At 38.1% G+C, this 23,511-nt stretch overlaps 1 long non-coding RNA gene across 1 annotated transcript; it reads left to right on the top strand.

Annotated features, from left to right (window-relative positions):
• Positions 1–1,989: 1,989 nt before the first annotated feature.
• LOC146767802 (uncharacterized) lies at positions 1,990–18,351 on the top strand. Its single transcript, XR_014953590.1, has 4 exons — positions 1,990–7,094; positions 7,882–7,994; positions 9,019–11,323; positions 11,807–18,351. It is a non-coding gene; the product is annotated as an uncharacterized LOC146767802 (long non-coding RNA).
• Positions 18,352–23,511: the final 5,160 nt, after the last annotated feature.

Below are 23,511 nucleotides of genomic sequence, written 5' to 3'. Positions count from 1 at the left end.
AGACCTGTGAAAACAAAGATATTAAAATGACAGGGTAAGCAGTTTTTTGTATGCACACACATAATTAACTTATTTTGCTTTCTTCTGCTGGATTCAGGTCTAAATTTTCAGGCTTCCACGTGTTTTCCCAAAATAGATACCAAATTCACATCCACACTTTTGAGCCTAATATGGAACTTTTCTCAGGGGTCTGAATGGAGAATTAAAAGGAAGTGTTTCTACAAAGTGATGGTTTAAAGGTAAATATTTTTGTTTTGTTTTTCTTTCCCGACTGGGAAGTGTTAAGTGCTGCCAGCGGGTGCTTTTGGGGATCCCCGCGGGACGCGGCGGTTCCGTGCGCCCGCCCGGGGCCGCTGCTCCCCGCACGGACGCTCCGGCAGACCGGGGCGGAGCGCCGGGCTCCCTCAGCAAAGGGCTTCCAGTCCTGGCAAAAAGACTTCACACGCTAACTTATCACCTGCAGGAACAGCAACACTAATGCCTTTTCCTCCTCTTTTTATCCCTTTCCTTTTTTTTTTTTTTTTTTTTCTTTATTGTTTTTTTTAGGTTTTGTTAAATCTAGGTTTTGATCTCTGGCTGAGCAGCCCCATCATAATTTAAGTCTGAAACAGGAGCACTTTATTTCCTTGACCTGTAAAGCATCTCAGAGTGAATGGACATTGCTGCTGTTTTGCTTATTATAACGCAAAGTCAAATTTGGTATCCTCTTTGCAAATAGTCATTAACTTTAAACATTTTTAATCTGAAAAAGAAAGCAAGATGCTCTTTATAGCAAGAAGTGTGAAAGATCTTAATTTTTAAAAATTATATCAAAATTTGAGGTGCCTGTCAAAGGCAAACTTATATTACTTATAATAGTCCAGTGCAGAACTAGTTATAAACTCACTGAAGAAATTTATTCTGACAAGACAAATATCTTAAAAACTTCTCCCAGTTGGTTCTGAACATTCTGTGGTAAATGAGAAAAACATTATTACTGTGGAAAGTTCAAGATGAAAAAAGTACTCCTTGAAAGATTTCCCAGAAGGTTAAGTTTGCTTCTTCCAAAAGTTCAGTTAATATCACAAATGTGCATCACCTGGCAAAACAAGCACATCAGCCCTAAGAGAAACACTCCATAGTTCTCAGTATGTGTTTATGCTGGCACCAGAGGATTGTGCAGCTGCCTCCAAAGTCTCACCTGTGCCACAGAACAGGAGAGTGAGGGCAGAGGGCAAAGGCAGGGGAACTTCACCAGAAGGGAGCAGAGTCCATCTGCATCAGCCCCAAACCTGCATATTCTGGATGGAGGAGACAGGAGGTCTGGCTTCAGGGCATGTACTGTAGAAATGTAAGGACTAGGGGAGCCAAGGTTAAACTGTTTTTTACATGATTTGTGTGGGTTCTTATTACCGTGTACAGTAGGTGCCCTGTCAGTAACAATGACATCCTTTGCCCAGTTCAGCCCAGTCCAACAAATGAGCACTGGAAAGCACTGTTCACAAATCAGTATAATGGGGCCTAGAAATACCAAGAAGTCATCAGGAGCAGCCTAAGGAAACATGGACAAGGTTACCAAATCTAAGAATACCAATGTGGAGGTGGACAGAGTACAGGTAACAGCTATTTGAGCAAAATAAAAGGCAATTGGAAGTGGGTCTTTGAAATATCAAGCTTTACATTGGAGTCAAGATTTTGTATTAATTATGTGTTCCCAGAATATTCAGATGAGTGCATTACTGATCAGTTTGTAAATGCTTTAAAATAAATATTTGGAAACAAAAGTCCCAAAAATTTGCAATCAGACATAAAGTTACAAACAAGTATCAAAGCCTCACAGGATCATTGCAGTTAGCATTGACCACAGGAAGAAGAAAATGTTTTAAAACAAAGGATTCTAAATCTCCCGATAAGCTATTAAGGTATAGCAGAAGCATTTACCCCTTCTATTTGTTTGTGGCTGTGGAAGGGATACCTCTCACTGCCCTTCATTCCATCCCTATTTTCATAGGGGAGATTTCTCTTCCATACATTTTAGAAATTTAGTTTTACTTTTGTTTGTGTTCCTGTTATTTTATATTTAAGGAACAAAAACTGTATATATTTTTTTAACTTTAAAAATTACATTGCACTGGTTTTTTTCTGGTTTTCTTCAGGTAATACTGATTTTCTATCATGAGTATATTACTTTAAAAGTCATGAAGGCAAGTGCATGTATGTGTTAGTTCTCTGCTCAATATCAGATTTTCTATTGTATAAAATCAATTATATATTTCTAAACAAACAGATGTTAAAGAATTGCAGACCCTGCATTTTGTAAGCTCATTTAGCTCTGGATTTTCTAGAAAACTGATTTCTCTCCAAATACTTCCTCTGCTATACTTGCAAGACCCAGCCTTTCATTATATCACTATTTAGTGTACAAAAATCAGAGAGTTACAGAACCATAGAATGGCTGAGATGGAAACGGACCTCTAGAAGTTCATACACCTTCCCCAGCTCAACCAGGGCCAAGGTTCTCCAGGGATGGAGACTTCACAACCTCTCTGGTCAGCCTGTGCCAGTGTAGGCCACCTTCACAGTGACAAAGTGTTCCCTGTTGTTCAGAGGCTCCTCCATTATAGTTTTTGCCCATTGCCTCTGATCCTGGGCACCACTGGCAAGAGCTTGACTATGTTCTCTTTGCACCTTCCCTTTAGGTGTGGGTATATATATATCTATATCTATCTACACATACATACATATCATATATATGTAACATATATACTATATGTATATATATGAGGGTTCTACATGCAATCAAAAATTTGTTGAAAGGTGTTGATGTGTGTGGGTATGTCATGACTTTGCTAGCTAGGTGATTAGAGGACTTAAAAGATTCCTGCTTCCAGGAGAACTTGCTTTTTAAGAGATTTGTATGAGATTTTTATTGACATGTTTTTTATTAGTGAAAAATACTGTGAATCAAATTTATTCTCAACTTACTTAGGCAGAGGAGCAAATCACTAATTCTGGGGTTATTGTGAGATTTACATGAAGAAATGCATCTCCTTTTCTTTTAGTCTAAGAGATGTTTTCTGCTCCAAGGTCACAGACATAGAGTGCCAAAATCAGAAGTGAAATAGATTATGGTGTAGAAGATATGCAGATGATTCAAAAGGCATGTGGATGTGGCACTTGAGAGTACACTTTAGTGGTGAACACAGTGCTGCTGAGTTAATGGTTGGACCTATGTCTTTTCCAACCTTAGTGATTCTATGATTCTTTATGAGACAGTCAAGTTTGATATCTTGCTTCGCTGCTCTGCTTTTCACACATTGGTCTAACCTCTGTGGTATAACCTCTGTTTTAGTCTGGAAACTATGCATCCCTTCAGGCTGCAAACATGTTTTCCTGGTGCATGTAGATTTTGCACATAGCATTATTTGTCTCATCCTTGTACACTGACTGGCCATCCGTTCTTTCTCTCGGTGCTTTTCCAGTGGTGTAAACACATATCAAAAATGTCCAAGTGGCTGCATGTCTGCAGTCAGAAGGCTCACTGTCCCAACGAACACCAGAGTGACACATCTGCTCCTTTTATTTTGTAGTATATTCATAACTCATACTTTCTGTGTGCTGTATTGAATGTTTACCCTACAGTATTTGCATGCCTATTTGATAAGCCAGTATTTGCAAAGGAAACCTTGTTTGCCTTCAAGTTATCAAAATAAGTATTAAATTTATGTCCCATGCATCAGGTCCTAGCTGCAGTTTTAGAAAAGAGGCCTCCAGTCCTTCAGTACTCTCTTCCTTCCTGATACCGTTTTGAATTATTTAGTTACATCTCAACAACTTCTTTGGAAAGACTGATTAATAAAGAAATCAAGTTGTTTCTTTTTGGTGGAAAAAATATATGCCTGTATGCCTATAAATCAACCTGCTCTTTAAAGCTGTGCTTGAAATCTAAGCTGTATTGCAAAGGTGATGATATGTCAAAATAATTCAGAAGTGGCTGTGCATTTTGCTGGATGTTGCAGCAAGCGTTAGAGAGGGATGACCTCTGACTGCATAAGGGATGCCCTGATATATGGGCCTTGGGAATCCAGCATGTTCTGTGCCTTCAGGGCCTCTCTTTTTAAGTCAGGCAACCACTGGAAGGGAAGGATGGGGAATCATTTGAGCTAAGCAATTGCTGCTTCGTTAGTTCTCGTATCACTAGTGCTGCATAGCAGCCTGCATGGTTACAAGTGCAAATCAACCAAACCTGTCTCCAGCAGAATTAGTGACAGAGGCTGGTCAGTAGTTTGTAACTTATCATTTCGTGACCTTCCTGGGGTTAGGGTCACTTGCCTGACTGCTGCTGAAGGAAGAGAAAAGCTTGTGATGCCTTTCAAGTGCTCCTTAAATTGTCAATGCAAGGGACTGCTTATTCCTTACTGCTTCTGCCCAGTTCTGAGACGTGTGACAGCTGCAGTAGCTGCCACCCCTTGGGTGCAGCACTGCTGAACGAGCCAGGGTGGATCTCAAGGTCTGTCTCTCTCAAATCATCTTTCCCTTAGGAAGGGAAAAGTGAAAATGTGCATTTTGAGATAGAGCTTATTAATTTCTTAGTCTGTTTTTAATAGGCCAAATCCTGGGAAATCAGTGGATTGTGTTGTGAAAGGACATTGGCATTTGGGGCTCCCAATATGAATTGCTGCATCATATTCAAAGTGATACTGAGTGGAATTCACACCACAAATTGTCACTGACAGTTAGTACAAATGACATGGTGAGTTATTGAGGTTCTCTATAAAACTTAGCCTTTCTCTGGATTAGTCCAAGGAATAGTTTTTCCCAATCAAGTCTTGAGCAAAAGCTGAATTACAAATTTTGAATCAAAAACTCCTGGGTATATCTGCTTGTCTTCCCTACAGTGATTCAAGCTTAGAAATTCAAGCAGTTTCTGAGTATGGTTATACAAAGTCTAACTCAGGGCAGTCAGTACTTTCTAGCACTCATCCCTTCTTGTGGCATTTTCTTTTTTTTTTTCATTTTCTGTTTTGTTTTGTTTTGTTTTGTTTGTTTGTTTTTTATGTTTGTGATTTTTTTTAATAACAAATTACATTCAAAAGTGCTGTATTGTATGATCACCATAATTGGAAGGAATTTTTCCATGAAACATGATCTAATTACTGAAATACCACATAGAGGATCTTGATAGTTCATAAAAGAGCAAAGTAACAGAAGTGTTAGAGCTAATGCAATGATGTGATACCAATGTGCACACTTTCTGTTCCTGTCCACAGTGATTTAGTATTTCACTGCTGTAACACAAGTCTGAGCTAGTATTAAAAGTAAGCTTTAAGTACCAATACTTGTCCATTAATTCAAGTCTGATTGTCAGCATACACTGTTTTCTAGTATTCAGTTTGTCAAAACTATTCTTGTTTGAAGATCACTGATAAAGAGCAGGAAATATAAATCTGGAAGACTGCCAAGAAAAGCAAACCTATCAAGGATAAAGGGAATAAAGAGATTTTGCCTTTTAAAACTTACTTTTATTTTTATTTTTTAAAATATTAACTTTTTATTACCAATTGATTTAGTATAAGGGCAAGATGTTGAAAAGAATATATTTTTGGTTCTCAGGAAAGAGGATACTTCTGTATTAGAACCAACATCATGGTCCTGACTTGTCTGACCTGTGTTTACTCACCTGAGGGAATTATTATGTACTAATCAAAAGCATCAAATGCAGGACTCAATGTTAAATTCATTAAAATATGTTTCTACAGAGGAGTCCAAACTCTTGTATCCTGGTTTTTCTATTTTAATATAATTTAAATTTCTGTTTTAGTTGCACTTCTTTTTGAAGCATTGGAGCTGATACTCTAAGAAACAATGGTGTTCCTCCTTGGTGTTGATTGAATCACCATGACAAACATCTGAAGCTACGAACATGAGAAACCCAGTGTTTATGCAGCAGATGCCTAGAGGGCAAGGTGCTCAGGCCAGTTTTGGACATAAGGGTTAAATCTCACTGGAATAATATGGTGCACTGTCATGGCTGGGTATTCATAAACGTGGGTTGTTGACTCCAGGAGCTCTTCTTCATTACTTTGTCTGTCTTATTGAAGAACAGCCTGAGGAAGGTCTTTACTGCAATACATTGTTGGTGAAGGCTACTCTTGAAGAAAAGCAAGTTGGAAAAACACCTGGAAAGATAGCTCCCTGTCAGGTAGTGTACCAGGCTAGCTGGAATCACCTGAAAAAGGCACCCTGTGCTGTAACTCCTTGTATCAGCTAAAAAGTGCCACAGCAAAGCAAAGCAAAGGAGTGCATTAAAGAGAGTTTTCCTGAAATAAATACAGAGAAAGTGAGTGATGCCATTTTCTATATAAGCATTGTATAGTTTAAGTGAAGCTGAATCACTGAAGTTTTCTCCTGGAGAAGAACAGAATAACCTGGGCACAGATGAGCCCTTTGACTGCAATCACAATAAGTACTTGTGGTTTCTGGCCCTGGGGCTACCACTACTGCATCTGGTGTCTGACAATGATGCTGTGAGAGCACTTATGCAGTCGCCCTCCATGCAATGCTCAATCTAATGACCACTCACATAGGGGAACATTACAAGTGCCTGTATGCCTCCACATTTAAAAAATGGGCAGGAAACATTCGTTTTATGTTTGCTGTTAAGTTTAATGATTTGTGAAATCAACAGACACCAAAATCACCCCCTTTTGCCAGGTGTCAAGTTGAAATTATTTCTTTTTATATCCATTGCTTGCCCTTTTATCTGCTCCATTTGAGACTTTTCAGAAATGCACTTGGGTGTAATACCCTAAAACTCTTAAAGGAAATTGCTTTATCCACAGCTTAAGGCAGGGCTGGAGAGCTGTTTTTGATCTACAAATACTATAAAGTGACAAAATGAAGACTTAGCAGGGAATGCAATGAAGCTTTACAGAGATCATGTTGGCAGCTGTTCAGCTTTAGGTTAATGCATATTAGAGGAGGGGCTGCAATTGGTCAGCTGAGTCCTTTTTTGAATGTAAATACAGAGCAGCAAAGCTCACATCTGGTCAAACTGGTCCAGTTTTCCTCGAGGTTTTGGAATATTAAGAGCTTTGGTGTTAATTTATTGTAAAGTAAGTATAATAGGAACTCATTGCAAGAGTATTTTGACCTAGCTTTAAGTTAACATGCAAAAGGGGTTTTCCTTTGCATGTTTTTAATAACAATATTTACTATATAATAACACATATTTGCTATATAATAGCACACATTTTCATGGATAGCTTTCAGGTAGTTAAGGACTGAAATCCTCTTTCAGGAATGGATCTGTGAAGCAAGATTAAATATTTTGTCTAAGGTTAGTTAGTCAGTCAGTGGCAGAGCTAGACAAAACTGCTGTTCCTCCTGTTAAGCTGGGATATCCAGGGGGTTCTGTGGACTACTCTGTGAGCTGTGTTAATATGTGATAGCTCAAAGTGCTGTTTTGTCAGTGGAGTTACTCAAGTAATCTTATGTGTAAATCCAGAAGCAAATTTTGTGTCCAGGTAGTCTTAAATTGACTCATAGGAATCTGTTTTTACAGTACATATAAATTAACCAGTCTTCCTTGCCTGCATCTCTCCTGAAGCTCCTAGTATTATGACAGCATTTCCTATACAAAATTAACTGAATATAATGTTTAAAATCCCCTTCTTCTACTAAATTAACTTCCTCACTAAAGCACAGGCTGAATAAAATCCTGTCTTCTCAGAAAGCATTACACAGAATTAAACGCCAGCATAAGTGAATGAAATATCAGCTAAGTGATTCCTGAGGGATGTGGCACACATTCTTAGTAAATTTTAAGCTTTCTATTAAAAAAAAAAAAGCAGTGCTCTTTTTTCTTTGCTTTTGAGTATTTTTTCATTCATTATTCTTTAGCAAAACAGAAAAGGCTGATGAATTTCAAACCATTTGCAATGGATTTCATCAGAAGGGCATGGATTTACTTTTATGCCCTACTGCTCTGAAACTTCATGATTAAATGCATCCTGGTAAATAAAGCGAACATTTTTGCCCCCAGGGTAACAAGCTGGCACAACTTGTACCCTGATACTTATTAAACTTTCTTCCCACACAAAGCAGGATGTCTGAAGCTCTCACTGGCCTATTCTGTGTTCCAATCTATGCCTAGGTGCTGTCTGGGAGCATGGGAGATCATTATGTGCTCCTATAAGTGGGAACCAGCTGCAGCTGAGCTTGTGCCCTCGCCCTGTTTAGTGGGCTGTTACAGCTCTAGTATATGTGTAATTATAAACAACAGGTGTTATATTCACACTTTTTCAACCTGTCAGAAGATTTGTTGAACTCTGTTCAGTTGGAGCAGTTAGGAATGTCATACTGGCCTTTCACTTGAAGAGAGTTATTATCTCTTAGCAGATGCTAAGATTTTTCAGAACATTGATCCTTCTGTTATTAGCTTAGGACAATTGTACAAGGTATCAAACATTTTGATTATTCCTGTTTCAGCTGAGTCTTGGGACAGAATTTTTCTAATTCATTTTGTCATCTGATAGGACTCAATATTTTATATTTGATTTGACTCCAGATACATATTTTCTTTTCTCTAACTGTAGTCCTTATCATATTTTCTTTATCCTGTTGTGGTAGGTTGATATTGGATGAATTACAGGTGCTCACCAAATCCACTCTATAACTCCCCTCCTCAGCTGGGCAAGAAAGAGAAAATGTAATGAAAGGGTTGGAATAGGAGCAGGGAGAGATTGCTCCACAATTACCAACATGGGCAAAACAGTCTCCACTTGGAGAATTAACTTAATTTATTGCCAATCAAGTCAGAGTAGGATAATGAGAAATAAAACTTAATCCTAAAAATGCCTTCCCCTTACCCTTTCCCTTCTTTCCCATCTCCTCTTTATTCTTGCTTTCACCTACCTTTTCCCTCTCAGCACTGCAGGGGAATGGGGATTTCTGTCAGCTCATCACATGTTGTCTGTGCCCCATGGGGTCACAAGTTCAGCCAGCAAACTGTTCCAGCATGGGCTTCTCTCTCCACAGGGACACAGGTTACCAGGAGTGAATTTCCCATGGGGTTGTAGCCTCCTTTGGGCATCCACCTGCTCTGACGTGGGCTGCAGGTGGATCTCTGCTCCACCATGGACCTCCATGGGCCACCGGGGCACATCTGCCTTGCCTTGGGCTTCACTGTACACTGCAGGGCAATCTCTGCTCTGGTGCCTGGAGCACCTCCTCCTTCTTCTTCTTCCCTGACCTTGGTGTCTGCAGAGTTGATTCCCTCACACACTGTTACTTTTCTCTCTGCATATTTTTTTTCCCTCTTCTTAACTGTATTACCCCAGAGGTGCTACCTGCTGCTGGTGGGCTCAGCTTTGCCCAGTGGTGGGTCCACCTTGGAGCTGGCTGGCACTGGCTCTGTTGGACATGGGGAAAGTTTCTGGGAGGTTCTCATAAGAAGCCACCCTTGTAGCTATCCTGCTACCAAAGCCTGGACACCAATACTCCTGTCTTAAATTTCACAACTTTCTACTGTTTATCCTTCAAATGCTTGAATGCAATTAATTTTCATGTCAAAATGAATCTAATATTTCACAGTGGTATTATCTGTTAAAATAAAGGCTTCATGAAAAATAATTATTAGAGGTTTTGGCTTCTAGAAACCATAGGCTAAGGTATAGTAGCTTATTTTTCTATTCTTTTGCCTGACCATAAAATTTCCATTCATTATTAGTGTCATAAATGTAATGTAATTTGTTTTTCTTCAAACTACTTAGATTGTGTTCATGCTTTTTACAAAGTTCTCTGTTAATTTAAAAACACATACTATTAGTAAATGACTCTTAAAAGTAGCTCATGTGCAGAACATCATTTAGGCATATTTGTTTCAGAAAGAATACTGACATTTCTCCTCACAGTATATAATTTGACCTTGTCCAGATTAATTTTTGAGAGATTTAAAGTAAACAGGGATCTTGTTCAAATTTTTTTGCCATATTTTTACACTAGTCATATAACTAGTGCAGGGAAATGAAAAAATGCCTTTCAAATGGTGAAAAATGCTTTTTTTCAGTGATGAAAAAGACAAACTGCATTTTCACACAGAAAAAGGAATCTTGTCTATTGCATTAGGATTACATACCAGGATTAAAGAAAAATATTACATATATCTAAATTAATCAAGAGCTAGAATAAGTGTAGGCCATAACGGGGACATTCAGTATTTGAGATCTATATTTTCAAGAGTTCACAGTCTTTTCTTACTGTAACCACGGTAACAGAGAGATGGAAATTATTTGCACTGGTCCTGCAGTGTCAGCCTCAAAAATTCCCCAGACAAGGCCAGACAGTTTATTTATTTAGCTCAATAATCAAAGCACTAATGTGATTTCAGTAGACTCTTAAATAGGATGAGCTGCCTAGTTGTCATTTCTTGCATGCCTTTTTGATGTAATAAATACTTTGTTATGCAACATGTAAATTCAGAGCAGATTAAGGTAGTGAATTCTTTCACAGATTCATAATGACATTAAGATTGGAAAAGACCTCTGAGGTAATTTGGTACAATAATTAACCTAACACTGTACTAAGCCAGGTCCCTAAGTATCATATCTGCTTCAACAATAATAGGAAGTTAGATTCTGTTACAGTAGATCCTGTTCACCATCACTAGTAGTTCAGAATTTAATTTCAACCATACCAGCAAATCCCAAAATTTTGTTGTGTATCTCCAGTCCTCCATGATTCTGACTCTTCATTTTTGTGTGGTTAGCAACCACAAAATTTCTGAATAAAACTTAGTGCCTTTTTCTTCAAATGGTGGAGATAGGTAAACCCCTATTTGGGAACACAGAGCAGAGCACTTCATCATGTTAACAGTCATGTGGACTTCCATGGGACTTCCAGTGGTACTGAACATACTTGGAATGCAAAATATTTAGAAGATATAACAAGTGGAACTGTTAATGGGGTTTAATCTCATGGCACTGTTCATGGAGCAGCAGCAGCAGGGTTTGATAGCATAGTGCTCTGCTGGGAGGGGACACTGGAAGAAAAAAGTGAATAGACCTATGAGGAGAAAAGGGAGGAAAAGTGGGAGAGTGGTGTGGAAGGGAACAGTGCTGGGATCACATCTGGAGACCCTCACACTGGGGCAGGAGCCCCCCTGAAGGGATGGAGAGTCCTGCACCAGGGCTGAGGAGCAGTAAGAGCCGAGGAGCAGTGGAAGAAAAACAGCATGAAGCAAAGGGCAGATGAAATTGGCACTGACTTGGAGCTCCTGTGTTACCCAACACCCCACTGAAGAGTTTGGCTGAACATAGCAAAGTGAAACTGGGAAGGTGGGAAGGTCAGTGTTGGGCTTGAGTCTGAAGAAGGGGGAGGCAAAGTGTTGACTTAATTGTTTGCTTTCTATTTTTTTCAATACCAGCATCAGTAATTAGAACTTAATGTTAAAAATCATCAGTTTCTTAAGTGAAATTCCCTGAATCAGGAGTCTTTTGCCTGCAGCACACAGTTATATGTGCTATATCATGATATGCAGTAACTGATTACACTTTCTACTGCGATATATATATTTATTCATATGGAGGAAGCAGAGTGAACTGGGAAAGTTTTATTCTACAAAATGTAGTGCCATATTATGAAGGAGTGCACACTACTGGAAATGGTGGGAAAAAATGGCTGGAAGTGGTGGCTCCAAGAGCTGAAAATAAACTTTTAAGTCCAGAGGGCTGGTGCGAGTTGCCTATTGTGGTTCTGCTCATAGTTTATTCAACTTCTAGACAATATCAACACTTCTTATGTCATCTGCTGTTGTATTTTATTCTAGGTCTCTCTTGAATATTAGCTCACCATCCTGTGGAAGAACTAACTGTATTGTTGGGCTGCAGCATTGACTATTCCATATGGAATATTAGATACAAGTACTGTGCTGTTGCAGTAAGGCTGTTGCAGGAGGTTTGAATTCCTTCTGCACATTGTCCAGCTGACCTCCTTGTGTTTGATTTCTTGCTCATGAAAATGTTCTTGGCTATACAGAAGTCACAGTCAGAGTCCTACCCTTATTCTGCAATCTCGCCTTACCCTGGATATATCCAGACAGTGGGTCACATTGCCCTGCTAAATTCACTGCCTGGGGAGACATGGCTGTGGAGCAGAAAAAAGATTGTTTTCATATTTGTATGGAAGAGAGACACTGGAATCACATGCATATGGGAGTCACTTTCAGCAAAGCTGGATTTTAAGAGACATTATTGGTTTTATTATCATGTTCATCGCATGAAACTTGGCAGTGTGAATCCAGATGACTGTGAGACAGATGAGAAAATAAAGTATGTGAGAACTAGTGAGTTTACAGGAATGTGACCACAGGTCTGTCTTCTTGAAAGATAGGATTTTTAATGATGAATGTGATGATACTTGGAAAAATAAATCTCAGTAAACTGCAAAGAGTTTTTTCTGTACTTTATTTATTTCCTCCATCCTTCTCTTCTTCCTTTTCCCACTAATTTAAAGGGAAATGATATGTAAAATAGGGTAAGTACTGTTACTTAAGACATTATTAATAAATATCAATTTTATAGAACCAGTTTTACTCAGAATTATTATATGTTCATTTATCCCAGAGAGAATGGTTGGAATTTTATGTATTTGTGTACAGTTACTAAGGTTTTAGAAACTAAGGGAAAATCCCCAAGAAGTCTCCAACCTGACTAAAGCAAATTTAATTGACTGTGGGGGCTGTTTCTTGTGAAAGTTGCACCTATACCATATTCTCAGGATGCAGTTTTCTCAAGGAAGGAGGAATGGGGACCTTGTATGCTGGCAGATTTCCCAGTGTACTTGCAGAGGTAGTCAGGGAGGGAGAATGGCAATCTGCTCAGCAGGGATGTAGGAGGTGTTTATAATCAAAAGTAACACTTTCAGACTCCAGTGGCAGAGGAACATATTTAGGGAGAAGAAATTCAAAAGGCAGCTGTTCCATGGATTGCAAATGCCTCAGTTCTGTGGCTGTGCAGTGCATGACTGAAGGTGTTGCTGCCTAGGGGAGAATGGGGAAAGAGAGGTGGCCTGTGCAAATAGATTTATGTATTACAATTCTGCAGAGTTGATCCCTGTGTTTGGGTGTCCTGCTGACTTGAGATTGGGATAGTTCATGGACTTCTTAATTTACCTACGTCTTATAAGACAGGCTTTGAAATTCCCTGCTACTTTTCATCCAGTGACTTCCCCAGTAATTTATATTCAGCCTTCAAAGGAAATAGAATAGATAGATACATACATACATATATACACAGATAAATAGATATAAACATATGTAATTCCTCAAGAATCTGTCCATTAACCTCTGGGGACAGAAACAATGTCTGTGGGAGATAGAATTTGACTCTCTCTTTTACCTTGCTAAGTAGCTGCAGGATGCTTGTGTCTTAATTCAATTATTTAAGAGAGCAACCACAAATCAACTTTTCTGTGAGCGTTCATGCCTTTTAGACAGGTGGCACAGGAGCCCTATAAAAATTATCTGAGGATGACACAGAATTGTTGCTAAGGCAGAGGGAATGGATGTCAGTGTCAGGGCCCTGCAGCCCATTTCCAAGTGGATCATGTCAGAATGAGACCAAAGACTAGAAAAACTGTCCTGAGAGCTCTACTCTGTGTACACTAGAGAGCTATTTTTTTTCCCATCTGTACAGTGGAGATGGTGGTCCTTCCCTGGGGCAAAGGGAGATGAGGAGAAATGCATTAAATTCAGAGAAATGGCATTCTGGAACTACACATTTTTATTGCATTATGCTGTTCAGGGCAAGGGCTGTCTCCAAAAATGCCCAGCATATTTTGAGCAGCATAGATAATAAGTAATAAAAAGAATTAAAACTTAAGAATACATAAGAGGAATGTAGAAAAGAACAAGGAGATGATTGAAAATGAAGAGAGCCTGGTTACTGTCAGCTTTGATATATTCCAGTTTAAGTATGGTACATTTCCCTGGGCTTTCCTTTGCTTTAAAATATAGGTTGGTCTCCAGCTGCTTTATACAGAAATTGAAATCCACTCAGCAAATGAATACCTCCCCCTACTCTCCCAAGCGAAAAAGAAAAGCTTCAAACATCTACATGGGTACAGAGAAAAATGGAAATGGGAATGTTTAACTCACAAGGGTATTATGGTGAGAAATGTCACAGAAGAGCACAAATAAATGTACCGAGTGTGAGGTTTTCCTCTTGTTAGGATTTCTTATACAGTTTGTAAAAAGTAGCATCTAAAACCTTTAAAAACTCTGAATATAAAAACTGAACATTTCTGTGAAAAATTGTCCCAAAGAACATAGGTATACTATGACTGAAGGACAAACTGACATTTACTATCTTAATCGGGTTAGCACACAAGTGGTAAAGCAAACAGCAGCATAAAATTGTAATACTGATCTTTCTGTCTCCAGTCTCCTATAAAAGCACAGGAAATATGTTGCAGAGTTAAATGTTTTGAAGTGCCAGCAGATATTCACATGGAGACAGAAAGGGAAAACTCTACTAACTGTCATTTTTATTGCAGGTGGAAACAATATCTCCATATAGGAAAAAAATTCTGATCCAAATAAGTAATTAAAGTTACAGATATAACAGAGAGATTGCATGATTTTAGTAGCCTCAGCAGGATTTGTGTTCAGTACCCATATAAAATTAAATCCAGCTTGCAAGAAAAGTGTTCACACAGAAGCACTTAAATTTTTCTATTGTTTTTGCTAGTTAGAATTTGTGTGCAATACCTGCACAGCATATACAGAAGGCATATATTTTGGTTTATACTGTTATTATATACACATTACTAGAGCTTTAGCTTGGTTAAGTGCCAGAAAGTGTGAGTTTTAGTGTTCAGGTAAGGACTAAGTGCTCATGTTAAGTATTCCTGAGACGTGTTAAAATGTATCCTTTCATATTACAGATAGTGTGGATCAGGAAGTGTTCTAAGTACTGAATTAAGGCCGTATGGGGAACACTTGGGGAAAGAAATAGAAGTGCCACCCATTTAATATGGTAGTCATATAATGGATGTCATAGTTAACTCACAATGTGTGCTCAGGGTACCTTTTTATTTGGATAGTGCCTATGCAGTATCTATTTTCTGCATCCAGAAAAATGCTTAGGTCCCAGCTGACAAAATACAAAGTTATGTAAACTTATGCCTGATGTAAATTAGATATTTTGATTTACGCAGATGTTTTGAGATGCAAATATCTTCTTGTGACAGAGATTAAAGTGTGCTCTTAACAGAATGTCATTCCAAACAAATACTCTTGCTTGGGGATAGTTCCTGATCAAATATATCAAAATGACTTTATATTTTTTTTATGTTGAATACTTTTTCGCTGTTAAGATTGAAAGACAAGCATCAGATCATGGAAATGGCAGTATTTTAATGAAAAATGTTTTAGTCTGAAAGTAGCAGAAGAGTTTGTCATCATTACTATCAGTGAAGCAGAAACATTAATGTGCTTTCTTTTGGAAATAAATGTCACACACAGCATTACTGTTTAGAATATACACTTCTTGAAAGTCCATACTTATCAATTTCCCTAGAAATTTTGCAGCAGTTTTCCAAAAAGCACTCAGGGTATTTAAAAAACCCTATTGACACCACATTACCTTCCATCTGGATATTGCATCTTATTGCAAAACCCTTATATAACTTCTTCCTTCTGCTGATGGCAACTTAAGATATAAGTTGTTATCCAGAACACTCATCCCATTTGATAAAACATGGGTCTCACTGGTTACTGATTAAGTGTTCATCTGATGGGTGCTAATAGACACATTTGGTTGTTTCAGTTGTGAATGCCAGCAAAGGGAGCAGTTGACTGATGAAACTGAGGGTGGTGTGTAGCCATATATCACAGGTCTGCCTCAGCAGTGTCTAAGAACTGCTGTCTTTGCCCTTTCATATATTTTAAGAGGTGACCAAGGGGTTAGAATAATAAACTCTTACCACCAGAGACAAGATGAAGTAGTTACTCAAAGCACAAGTTCTTCCTCGTGTCTGTCTCTCACCACACCCCCGCCCCCCCATTTCTCCATTCCCTGTGGCCACATCATATTACATACAAGTGTAGCAATTAGCAAGCTATCTTCAGAGTGAGAAGAAACAACAGAAGTGAGAGGGGAATGGACAGGTGGTGTGTGAAAGCATGTGTGCTCAAGCCATTCATTATCCTGAATGCAGTATTAATTTGTAAATGTTAAATAACAGCCCAATCCTGCAGTATTTCCACAGACTGCTGGTGCTGTCAAATGCTGATCAGCATTTAAAAGAACTCCCTGCCATTAGCGGCTCCAAATGTTGCACATGTCTCTTGAGCCCTTAGAGTCTCTTTACCTTACTCTTCTGTCTCACAAGTGTCCTAAAATGAAAGTGTTGGTCCTGTATTCCCAGCCCTGCTTATGTTGGCTCTACCACTGTCTGACTGGAGGGGATGGAAAGAACTTGCTTATGCTGGGCTTCATTTTGACTGGATCCTCCAAGCAGCTGACTTGATTAATAAGAGGAAGCTTTTGATAAAGTGTGTCTGTGATCAAGGGGGAAAGCAGTGCTGCAGCATTTTTGATCTGGGAGGATTTAAGCTGGTCTGTATCTGTGAATGTACAACACCAGAGCTGAAGGTTTTACCTCAGCTGGCAGCTCAGCCCCCTGCAGCCATTTGCTCACTTTTTGTCTGCTCCCAGTGGGATGGGGAGGAGAATCAGAAGAATAAAAGTTAGATAATTTCTGGATCGCTACTAAAAAAATGAACAGGGAAAGCAAAAACTGCTCACATAAGGAGTGCAAAACAAGGAATTAATTCACCACTTTCCATGGGCAGGCAAGTTCAGCCATTCCCACTAAAGCAGGGTTCCATTACATGTACTGGTGACTCAGGAAGAGCACCATAACTTGGAACGCGTCCACCCTTCCTTCTTCTCCACCCTGCCTTTATATCCTGGATATGACAACATATAGAGTAAGATATCCCTTTGATCACTCAGGGTCAGTTGTCCTGGCTGTGTCCATACTAAATGAGGCAGATATTCAAGAGGCAAATTTTGTTCATATGTTGTTACATCTCTCAAAAACAAGCAAGAAAATAAATTTTCATCTTTTACCTTGTTTTGTGAAGAGTGAATTCTGCTTATTCAGTGTTTCAGGTCTTGCTTAGCAGCTCAGGTGGGATATTTATGTAGTAGCTCTAACTCACTGAATCATCTCTAGGAACAGATTTTTAATTCAATTTTTGGACTTTCTTTCAAAGGTGCTCAATAGGAAGCATGTAAAACAGAATGACCTGTTAAGTCATTTGAGAATTGGCTCAGCTCAAGGGTGAAAACCAGGCTAGAGCAGCCCCAAGAACTCAGGCTATATGAACTCTCTGTATAAACATAGGACCAGCTAAATCCTCCAGCATTATCTTTTCTCTTTGGGAGCAGTGTGATTTCTTTCCAGGGTGCAGTCCATGTGGTCCCAAGCATCCATATAATGCCTAATTGGATGAACGATGCATTATTTTCCACCACAGTATTCAGAGCATGATTTGCTTTGTTGTATACCAACTACAGGGTAAAATGCACAGTGCAGTTAACTTCTACATACCTTACCAGGTTTCATGGACACTGCTTTATTTCTGATATATTTTTTGTAATTCCACAAACCTCATGGCAGGTGAAAGAAACAATAGAATTGTGTCTTTCCCCTGATATGTTTCTTTCGCCTGTAGAATAGAAAAGTTGTAGTAAAGGCCAGTGAAAGATTTTAGAGCATTACAATGCAGGATTTATGAGCAGATGATTTATATGGCTTTATCATATTTGAGGTAGCAAATATGTTTGCCAATGCATTTCTCAGGCTAAAACTATTTTTCATTTTAGATTTAATTTTATAACAAATGTTATCATAAATGGCAAAAAAAAAAAAAAAGAAAAAAGACTTATGATAATCTAAGATAACATAAAATGCAAACCTACCCTATGAGAATATTGCTGATAATCTGGCGCACAAAGTCACTTTATCATTTGACAAAGTTGACAGATATAAAAAGTTAGTCTTTCTTTAGAAGTCAAGAGCAAAAATGTTATTGTTAGTGTTTCAAAATGTTATTGTTAGTGTAACAAAAATTGTTAGTGTTTCTAGGATTTTCAAGGAAACTATTAATGCAAGATAAATATTTCTTCCTCATGTCCTTTTTTATAAGGGGTTGTCTGTCGGAAAATGGAAAAAAGTGAAGAAAAAATTTAGCAACCATACATTTCCTTTCCATTTTTATAGCTATTCTTGCCAGCATAATCTCAATAATGAAAAGTGTTTAAATATACATTTAAAGGTTTGAGGATGCGTTACATTTATATGTGTCTGATATTATAATGTGCAGCCACACAAAGAATCAGACAAGCCAAGTCTGAGCTAGCACAAGGCCGATAATCTTTTAAAACTGAAGTACACACTTGTTACAGAGGAATCTTTGGGTTTTAGACAGGCCTTCAGGTCTGACATTGGAGAGTTGCTGAGGTTGAAATATTCAGAAAGGAAGAACATTTTGAGAAGCCTATGTATAATGTGCTACTATATGAGAACTCTTCAATAAGGAAAAATTATGCTACTTTATAACTTGTTTTGAAATAAAATTACTTTTTAAAAGAAAGGTGCATAATGGAAGATTTGTAAAAGCTGCATCTAAAGTTGTTTTGCTCAGAACAAACCTTCAAGGCCTACAGATCTCAAGCTTCACGGCATACGACCAGTTGGGATTTCACTACCGTGTAGGTGTTGAATTTGCTGGTATGTCACGAGAAGCTTTATTGCCTCAGGAAAGGCTGCAACTGACATGCTGTGAGGCCTAAATTACCAACCTAATTACCAGTGCAGCATCTCCTCCACACAGACCACCCAGCTGGGAGGGAGTGAAATGCGCCTCTGTAACTCTGGCAGCTCTATTCTCAGTGTGTTATGGGTTTCCCATGTCTCGGGGTTGGAGATCTAGAAATTAGGACTGCAAGTAAAGTCTCCCCCAGCCTCCTACTTCCATTGATCCTTTTATCCCTTAATGGGCACCCACTGTCAGGTGTTTGGGATTTTTCTTTACATTCCTTGTGGAGAAATAATGTCTACCTTTCTATCACTTCAAATATTCTTCAGATATTATACTTTAGATACTGATGGTAGAAATCAACATACAGCATCCAGTCAGTTCTAACATCAGTATTTTGGCCATGAAAACTTTACCAAACTTTTGTATTTATGCTGTTTTGTTCCCTTCCCTTCCCTTCCTTCTTCTAGTGAAATTAAAGGGTAACAGAAAGATACCTGAAAATAAAGCTCCCCAGAGAACAAAGTAAAAAGACATCAGAACTGATATATTATAACAAAAGGCTTTTTAAATAAACATGAAGTAACATTCTGAACTGACAGGTGAAAATTACTAATTGTTCTGAATTTTCGGAGTGGGAATATTACCAAAGTCTGTGTTTGGGAAATTTAAATTTATCTAGTCAAAATCTTTTGTCAAGACTATTTTTTTGAAGAAAAGGAAAATTCTAATCACTAGTGCTCATTTTACTTGTAAAATTCTTGCTGCTCTACTTGCCAGATCCATTAGGAGCTCAGGGTCATTCTGGGATGCTTGTATGTTACCAACAGCAATGAAGTCGCCTAGGTACAGTGGAATCCATCTCACCCTTCTGTATCTTTGGGAGTTTAAAATGCTTGCAGGAATTAAATTTAATTTTAACAAGTAAACAGCTGTCAAGTGAGAAATCTCACCTTTTGTGACACACCATTGAGAATACAGCAAAAGGTGCTCCTGGGGATCTCTGGGAAGTCTCGGGAGGCAGCTGTGGGATTTCTCAGCGGCAGGGTAGAAGGAGGCAGTGGGGAGGTTCCAATATTGGGAAGATCAAAAAGATACTTTTCCTTTCATGTATTTTTGAGAGAAGCTGATACCAGGTTTCACAGAAAGGCTGGAATTAGTTATTTCTGTGTTAGTTCATCGGCTCCATGTTGTACAGCCACACTAAATTCTAAAGTTGATATGTAGTTTGTATATAAGAGTTAAATTTATAATTTTTCTTCAGATTATAAAAAAAGACATGGAAACTGGAAGCTGATGTTAAAAAATATGGCAAAAAAAAAAAAAAGTTGGTTATTCCAGTATATATAATTTTTTCCCATACAGTTCCCTACCCTTTTTGATTGTATTAAACATAAATTTTTGTGCTAAAAATGGGCTGTGTCTTAAGTGGGGACTTAAGAAAATTCCTAAGATTTGAGGAATGATTTAATAGTTTTGTCTGCATTTTAAAAACCAATGTAGTATCTAAAAAAATTCTTCTGTTTCAACAGTATATTTTCTCCATAACATTTTAGGATATTTATACCTAATGTCATTACACATTGTAATTATGTAATTGCACATCTTAATTGCACATTTTCATTATTTCATCATGTATGCTACAACAATTAAGTAATTAGGTCTAATAGTATAAATTAGATCTAATTGTATAAATACATGACAATGGCATAAAAATGGCCCTAAAGAATGGAGAAGACTTTAATCAAAATACAAGGAATGCCTTTTGTGTGCAATCAGAGGAACATGGAACACTGATCTAATTCTATGCAATGATTATTAGGGATTCCTACACTCCATGGTTCCCATTCCCCATCCCCTTGTTCCGCTGGGGAGAAGATAGAGAAAGTAATAGGTAAATTTAAGCCCAGGAAGAAGGAAAGGCTGGTGGGAAAGAGTTTTTAAGATTTGGATTTATTTCTCTTTAGTTTTCCAAGCTTGAGTCTGTTTTTCCTTTGGCAGTGAGTGGTGAGTAATCTCTCCTCATCCTTACCTTGACTAATTTTTTCATTGTATTTCCTTTCCCCTGCCCAGCTGCAACGATGGAACAGTTGTTGGGCACCTGCTGTCAACCAGCCATGGTCAACCCACCACATTACTTTTTAGTGTGGCTGTAGCCACAGAATCCTTCTCACATGCTTGTCCCAGTCTTTTAGCTAAGAACTTGTTTTAAGATTCAGTACTCCTGAGTCAAGTCCCATCTAGTGACGAGAGTGCTCATGGCCATCACGTTATACTTCTGTTAATGCAGCCTGGTAGTGAGGCCTCAATACTCTGTCTAGACTGTTGGTTTTTGCCACACAGGGCCTGGAAAATTCAAACATGTTTTCAAATAGATATGCAAATAAGAAGACATAATTGTAACCCCAAGTCATTGCAAATTTTTTGCCAATATTTTCATGTTTTCAGAAGACTCAACTGAGCTAAACTGGTTCTCTCCTAAAATAGGAAGCAACTTTTGCAACAAAAATTATCTGGTTGAAAAATCCCCCACAGTTTGAACTTGAAATATTTGTCCTTTGGTACTTGAATAATTTTATTTCATAAAAGTAAATGAAAAAAATATTAATTGATGTATTGTGGCCATACTGAGAATTCCCTTATAAAGGGAATGTATTCCCTTCTCAACATTCAAAACTTCCTTTCATAAGCCAACAAACTAAAGGAATTGTTGCAATGGCTTTAAAAATTGCAATCCCTATGAGAGAATCACTAAAATGATCTCTTTAATTTCTCAAGGGAATGCATACCTATTTGAAACACAAGAAAGAAGGTATCCTATCTGATACAGCTTAAATTTCTTTTGCTTTCTTTGTTTTCAACAGAAAAGCTGCATTGGACAGGAAATAAAGAGATCAGTTTTTTTTCCCATAGTAAATGCTTTAATTTTTCCTTCTAGGGATTCCTAGAAAATCACAAACAGCCTAGTGTTTGGATTTTTTCTTTTACTTAAACATGTATTTAATATTTAAAAAAATTGAGAAGAAATACATTATTTTACTCTGTTGTAATCATACCTATTGTAACATTTGTTCCAATTCTTCCTTTTTTGCACTTACGGGAATGAAAATGATGAGTTCTTTACTCCTCATTCATCTGTCTGGAGTAAAATGTATGCCAAATATATCTCTGTTGTAAGTCCTTTGGAGACAATGGGGTTGGAAAGAGTTGGAATGTTAATCATTGTGTGCAACCCATAACCTCATTTTCATCAGGATTGGGGTAGAGGTTCCCTGTGCTTTTATTTAGAGCTACAGCTTTCATTAAATTTCATTACTTCCCTCTGTGGCCTTATATAGAAGGTTTACCTTAGGAAATTTAATTCCTTTTTCTGGCAGCTTGTGTGATAAAGGTGTGGTTTCTAAATGAAGGCTTATCCTATGTGGAAGGAGATTGAATCAAGGATATACAGGAGAGGATTTCTGTTTTATGCTGAAACTGATCAAAACTACTGAAAGAAAAATTAAAATTGTTATATATTCCACCAGAATTTCTTCATTAAAAAAGGAATTATCTTCTAGAACTACTCTGCAAATGCAGGAAAGCCAAGCATATGAAAATAAATAGAGGTGCACAATGCATAAAATGAGTTATTGTGATTATGGATGTTAACTTAGGTCTGGCTTGGGTCCCTGGTTTTCTGATAGGTACAAAAGTAAGGAAATTATTTTTTCTTCTATAAACTTGTCTGATTAAATAACCTCAGGATAAATCTCTAAATGGCTGTGGTTTTGCTCTTTCAAGCTATTACCATTGCATTGTGCACTGTGACGAATGGAGTAAGTTTTCTATATTGACAGTGGCCTTTTTTTTTTCTTTACTATCCTTATTTTCTTTCTTCCATTATTGTATTTCTCACAAGTCCTGTGAGAAATTGACCCCTTCCCTAGTTGGCATCACTCTTACTTCAGAGGTTTCAGTAAAATTTTCATTAGTCTCTTGTCAAAAATCCAAAACTGGAATTTCCTTAGAACTGTGTTATACTCACCCTTGTCATTCATAGTCATTCTTTTCTTCTACTGCACTTTTTTATCATTTTATTTTCTGCTCAGCTACAAATATCCATATTTATGAAGTACTCATCACCATGGTATCCAAGTACACTTCAGTTTATTAAAAGGATTATGTGATGTGACTGCTTGTAATAGCAGGGGATTAGACATGACGATGCAGGTTCCTTCTAGTCCTCTGTTTCTATAAATTAATACAATAAAGCATTTCCTTAAAATTAGGTACCATTTGGAAGGTCATGATACAACATTTAAAACAGCACCAGTTTTGTTTCAAAGCACATAATGAGATGTCCAAGGACTCTGCCTTCTCTCTTCCAGGTGGGCTGTTAACAGCAGGTAGAAAAACTCTGCAGGCTTGTGTTACACTTGAATGCCAGCTGTGGTGTCCTGGCTCAGAGAGCCCCAGAGTGGGGGAATATGTGGCAGGACAAGGTATAATGGGTTTAAATAGAAAGAGAGTAAATTTACATTATGTATTAGGGAGGAATTATTTATTTAGAGGATACTGAGGGACTGGAACAGGTTGCCCAGAGAAGTTGTGGTGGCCCCATCCCTGGAAGTGTTCAAGACCAGGCTGGATAGGGCTTTGAGTAACCTGGTGTAGTGAAAGGTGACCATGCCCATGACCTTTGAGGTCCCACCCAAGTAATT

This window comes from Lonchura striata, chromosome 3 (genome assembly GCF_050655825.1).
Source record: "Lonchura striata isolate lonStrDom1 chromosome 3, ASM5065582v1, whole genome shotgun sequence".
In the NCBI taxonomy this organism is placed as follows: domain Eukaryota; kingdom Metazoa; phylum Chordata; class Aves; order Passeriformes; family Estrildidae; genus Lonchura; species Lonchura striata.
The sequence above is the reverse complement of the archived record's forward strand: the minus strand, read 5'-3'. Positions and strand labels throughout refer to the sequence as shown.